Genomic DNA, 6,619 nt, shown 5'->3' on the forward strand with positions numbered 1-6,619 from the left:
ACAGACGATACAGTAAAACATACTGATAGTAATACGATAAAACAACGAAAGTCAGAAAAACCGACCTTTTCACTTAACTACGGCATTCAATCATCTATTAAAATAGGAACCAAAATAGACAGGGATTTACCTATGATACCGTCTATCAATCAAATTTTTAGCATCAGTGTCCATGCCCGAGTGGTCAGGCCGTTAGACTACCAATTCTGAGACCGGTCTTGTTGTTTTTTAGAAAATAGTTGTTATTTGTATTAAAAGTTCTTAATTTCTTTTTTGTAATATTACCAGCTCGCTCAATACGTCCCGTCATTTTAGCGCGACGTTGCAAACGTCATTCAAACGTAATTAGACATAACTGTAATGAGCGTATTATAAATCTAGTATTTGTTAAATTCTTGAAATATTCTTTTCTAATCATCATCTCGCCTTAGAATTATGTTTTAATTTTGAATATGTGTAACGAAATCAGAAATGTTTGCTTTTAGAGAAAGGTTACAACTGTGCAATGAAAGGTCCGGAAAACTACTCGGACTTATTGAGATATTAATGGAATTAATTGCCCCATTTGAGGCCTCATCTACATTTGTGTTATGAACGCAAGTGTAATACGAATTCTGCATGGTGTTCATGAAGAACCTAGGTTTTTTTCTGTGAAAATTTTATGTTTCTACTATGTTTTGTTTGAAAGTTACAGGCAAAAAATAGCGATTTCGGTCCGGAAACTACTGGGAAACCAGTAACTGAATAAAATAATCAGTAATGAAAATATCAGGCAAAAGTCGTGTAGCAGGCGGACCGAGAACCAACTCTAAAATTACAGAGTTTTCTAAGAGAAAAACAGCCAAATACTGCTAATAAATATATCTGTATAATTTAATGATAATAAGTACCGTGCAGTTTCAAAGTTTGAATAATTCGTATAGGCTTTAGAAGTGTAAATAAAAAAATGTCTAAGAACAAACTGACAAACAGCCTTTCTATACGAGAGACGGAGGCAAAGTGATGAGTCTAGCGTTCTAATAATTAACCTTTGTGGTATGCATGGTATGCAAATGAGGATGAATACCAGAATCTAAATTAGTCTAAATAAGGTCAAAGTCGGAAATACCCGGACAGGTCCGTAACCGAGTTGATGCTACGAACTTACTTCGGCCGACCATGACGTCATTCGGGATACGAACATTTCCTTATATGCAAATAAGGCGGAGCTTAACCTCTAAACTAGTGTAAACAAACAAAGTCGGACAGAAATAAATAATAAAACAATATAGAACGCTACGAATCAACACTACATGCCAAGTATTAAATATCAAATACTTGACAATAAAAGTTAACTATTTCTGCAGAAATGAAGCGATTTCGGTCCGCCTAAACAGAGATTTAGTCACCCGGTGCATACGTACAAAAATCCAAGATGGTTGACAACTGTCAAAATTTCAACTGACATAAACTTTTATGAAGTTTTACAAAGTCAACAATGGACATTACATGAAAACATCGATTTAATTTAATACAGCAGGTGATTGTTGATTGAACTGTTGAATAACTCAGGCTGACATTGCGTACTTTTATAGAAAATCCCTGTGAAAAAGCTAGAATTACAGTTTCACTAACTGACACAAGCACGACATAAGTAGAGTTCTAACATTTTGAAATGTAATATAGTAAACAACAATTTAACAATGCGACTGGTTATCAGTCAATGTCTGGAAATGTTACAGAACAATGAACTGTGATTAAAAAGTAGCTGACAGATAGCCTGACAATTTTAACATCAAAAATAAAAACTACCCATAGGCCGTAAAAACAATGCAAAACCACTGGCACTAGAACCGCAAATTTAGCTTTGAGTGGCCTATTTTCATAAATATGTGCATTATTTTTCAATTTATAAAGAAATATAAAAGAAATGGTGCCTTATTATATATTACGTCCCACCCTCTGTTCTTGTATTAAAACATGGTAATGAACGGAATCCGACATCACTCCGTTTCGCCGGTCATAACTTTCCGTAGAAATAAGCTATCGCTGATACTCATGTACCGATCGGAAGGTCTTACATTTATTTAACAATGACAACAAGAAATCCCCACCAAAGAATGCTATTTTTGCAGAAATCAAGCGAATTTCATCGCTTTAGGAATTATTTACATCTCGATCACCCATCAACTTCCGCTTTTACCAAGTGCGAGCGATCTCATTGGACGGAACAAAAAGAGTCAAATGGCGCGATATTTGAATGTAAAAAATCCAAACAAACCAGAACAGTATATTTTTCTGTATAACTTCTTCTGGAAAAAGTCATGAATGAGAAAATATCCAGAACGATTTGTCCAACAGAAATAGTATAGTGGTATCCTGCTTTTATGAATATAATAAGATAATTTTTCAATTTGATTTGCCCCATCAATTACATCTTAGTACCACGGCAAATCAAATTGAAAAATTATATTATTTTATTCATAAAAGCAGGATACCACTATACTATTTCTGTTGGACAAATCGTTCTGGATATTTTCTCATTCATGACTTTTTCCAGAAGAAGTTATACAGAAATATATACTGTTCTGGTTTGTTTGGATTTTTTATATTCAAATATCGCGCCATTTGACTCTTTTTGTTCCGTCCAATGAGATCGCTCGCACTTGGTAAAAGCGGAAGTTGATGGGTGATCGAGATGTAAATAATTCCTAAAGCGATAAAATTCGCTTGATTTCTGCAAAAATAGCATTCTTTGGTGGGGATTTTTTGTTGTCATTGTTAAATAAATGTAAGACCTTCCGATCGGTACATGAGTATCAGCGACAGCTTATTTCTACGGAAAGTTATGACCGGCGAAACGGAGTGATGTCGGATTCCGTTCATTACCATGTTTTAATATAAGAAAAGAGGGTGGGACGTAATATATAATAAGGCACCATTTCTTTTATATTTCTTTATAAATTGAAAAATAATGCACATATTTATGAAAATAGGCCACTCAAAGCTAAATTTGCGGTTCTAGTGCCAGTGTGCAAAACAATTGCATCAAAAAAGGTCGTGAGGCCTCATGCCTCACAATATTATTCTCTTGCCATGGAAGTATATTTATGCATTTTCTGGAATTGTTTGAAGCTTAAGTTTTATAATGTATGGAACATTTGGAAAATTATGAATTTATAGTTTTAATTATCTCAACAAAGCATTAGTGTAAAATTTCCCAATACTCTATGACTACAACCTTATGACTGCAGTTCCTTTTTGTATACTCTATTTGTGAAATCTGTATTCTCATTTACAGAAAGTCATGTAATGCTTTAGTAGAATGATCAACAATTAACTTTAATTATCGATCGTTGTTAAAGGACAGTTCCTTAACTAACGGCTTTTAATTTCAAGTATATTACTTTGATATCTGTATTCTTGATATTTTATAAACAGAGTTATATTTTGTTATCATGCTAGGTGAACTTATAGATTTAGCAAACAAAATGTGCTAGTTACAATGTTTATGTCACTCAATGTACATGTTACCTTTATAATCAATTAAAGCAATGTTAGATAGATTCTTCCTGAATTATAACCAAAGTAGAATTAATAAATTCAAAATAAGTAGAAAAAACTGTTATTTTTCTAATTTCATCACCCAGTTACTGTATTTTTAGCTCGACTTTTTGAAGAAAAAGTAGAGCTATTGTACTCGCCCCGGGGTCGGCGTCGCTGTTGGTTAAAGTTTTTGATAAAGTCAAATATCTCTGTTACTATCAAAGTCTACACCAGGTGAAACAATCCCCATAACTCTGATTTGAATTTTGACAGAATTATGCCCCCTTTTAACTTAGAATTTTTTGTTAAAATTTTTGATAGTCAAATATCTCTTACTATTAAAGCTTTTTACTTGAAACTCAGAATAGTTATTTACTATTAAAGTCTTCACCAGGACACACAATTCCTGTAACTCTGATTTGAATTTTGACAGGGTTATGTCCCTTTATAACTTTGATTTTTTTTTTTACTGGCAAAGCTCTAATTCAGTCAAGCACTGAGAAAAGTCAAGCGCGCTGTTTTACGGACAGCTCTTGTTATAATTCTTTTATATACTCACCGTCATAAGAAAGTACCCACTCTGAAAATTTTTTTATTTTGTCCCAAGCAATTGAGCTTGAAATTCAAATGGTATAAAGTGGTTTTATGGTCAACAATAGATGACATTACGGTTAAATATACGGAATATAACTGTCGCTTGGCTTGCTTGTGATGCACTTGCAAAATGGGCCTGTAGCACAAGAGTCCATTACAAAGTTTTTTTGTGTGTTATCAATCACTGTGTAAGGATATTACAGAAAAACACCATAGTTTTTAGCTCGACTATTCGAAGAATAGTCTAGCTATTCTACTCACCCTGGCGTCAGCGTCGGCGTCACACCTTGGTTAAGTTTTTGCATGCAAGTACATACAGCTATCATTTAAAGGCATATAGCTTTGAAACTTATTTATTCTTTTTCTAGGTCAATTACCAACCTCACTGGGTCAAGTTCCATAACTCTAACATGTATTTTGAGCAAATTATGCCCCCTTTTGGACTTTATTCTGGTTAAGTTTTTACATGCAAGTTACTATCTCCAAAACTAATGCAGATATTGAATTGAAACTTCACATGTGTATTTGGGGTTATAAAACTAGTTGATAGCACCGAGTCCCATAACTCTGACCTTCATTTTGGCCAAATTATGCCCCCTTTTGGACTTAGAAAATTCTGGTTAAAGTTTTGCGTGCAAGTACATACAGCTATTACTAAAAGGCATATAGATTTGAAACTTATTTTTTCTTTTTCTAGATCAATTACCTACCTCACTGGGTCAAGTCCCATAACTCTGACATGTATTTTGGGCAAATTATGCCCCCTTTTGGACTTAGAAAATCCTGGTTAAAGTTTTACATGCAAGTTACTATCTCCAAAACTAATGCAGATATTGAATTGAAACTTCACATGTGTCTTCGGGATTATAAAACTAGTTGATAGAATCAAGTCCCATAACTCTGACATGTATTTTGGGCAAATTATGCCCCCTTTTGGACTTAGAAAATCCTGGTTAAAGTTTTGCGTGCAAGTACATACAGCTATTACCAAAAGGCATATAGCTTTGAAACTTATTTATTCTTTTTCTTGGTCAATTACCAAGCTCACTGGGTCAAGTTCCATAACTCTAACTTGTATTTTGAGCAAATTATGCCCCCTTTTGGACTTAGAAAATTCTGGTTAAAGTTTTACATGCAAGTTACTATCTCCAAAACTAATGCAGATTATGGAATTGAAACTTAACATGTTTCTTCGGGATTATAAAACTAGTTGATAGCATCGAGTCCCATAACTCTGATATGCATTTTGGTCAAATTATGTCCCCTTTCGAACTTAAAACTCTTTTGATATTTAACATTTTGGGTAATAATTTCCTGCTTCTGTGACAATATTTCGAATAGTCGAGCTTGGCTGTCTTACGGACAGCTCTTGTTATTACTGCACTGAAATAGAACATTTGAATGGCGTTTAACCAAACCAAGCCGTTGGCATAATATAGGGTGGTATGTCTTATTGGCAGGTGGAATTCTACACATTGCACAATAAGAAAACTTGTCAAACGGCAGAATGCAACTGGTTCTGTGTGTGACAGAGAACGTTCTGGACATCCGAGAATTATGTCATGTCAACAGGACCGGCATATTGTGCTTTCGCAATTGCGTTATAGGCAGGCTTTGCACTACAGTACAAGTTGCTTGAGAGACTGTAAGTGTCCTTGGACGTGTCAGTGAGTCAGCTATGCTCTCGGCTTCCATAAAACTGGGATACTAAGCTATGACGCATATTGTGGCAATATGTTAACACCAGAACGTCAGAGAAATCGAGTCATTTGGTGTTGTCATCATTTGCAATGGACGCAGCATCAATAGCAATGTGTCTTGTTCATGGATGAGTCTCGTTTCTGCTTGGATATGCCAGATAGACGTCGTAAAGTATTGCGTCAATGCGGCGAGCGTTATGCCAACTGTTGTGTTTGCCAGGCACCACAATGGGGAGGAGGGAGTGTAATGGTATGGGGCGGGATCATACGGAACTATAGGACACCACTCAGTCATTGATGGAAGTCTTACGGCACAGCATTAGGTTGATGATGTGCTGCAACCGCAAGTGCTACCATTTCTTGCTAATCACCCCGATGTCACTTTGATAGCTAACAACATTAACGTGTTACAATGGCCAGCGTTTTCACCGGACCTCAGTCCAATAGAGCACTTGTGGGAACAACTTGGTCGAAGGGTCTACAATAACGGTAATACCATCCAAAACCCTCAGCAGCTGATTCAAGCGCTCGTAAACGAATGGAATGCCATCCCTAAGTATTATATACAGAGTCTGATTTGCAATATTCGCCAAGATAACAAGCATGTATTGATGTTCGAGATGGACACACTTGCTATTAGGTCTGACTTCTTATTTTCATCTTGTGCACATTTAACACAGTGAGAATTTTAGTATTGAATCAGTTCACGTTTTTGGTGCTAAACCACATTCTAAAATGTTTGGTCTATTTCCAGAATAAGATATATCTCTATTACTTGCCCTTTATTTTATACCAACATT

This window comes from Mercenaria mercenaria, chromosome 1, assembly GCF_021730395.1.
Source record: "Mercenaria mercenaria strain notata chromosome 1, MADL_Memer_1, whole genome shotgun sequence".
Classification (NCBI taxonomy): domain Eukaryota; kingdom Metazoa; phylum Mollusca; class Bivalvia; order Venerida; family Veneridae; genus Mercenaria; species Mercenaria mercenaria.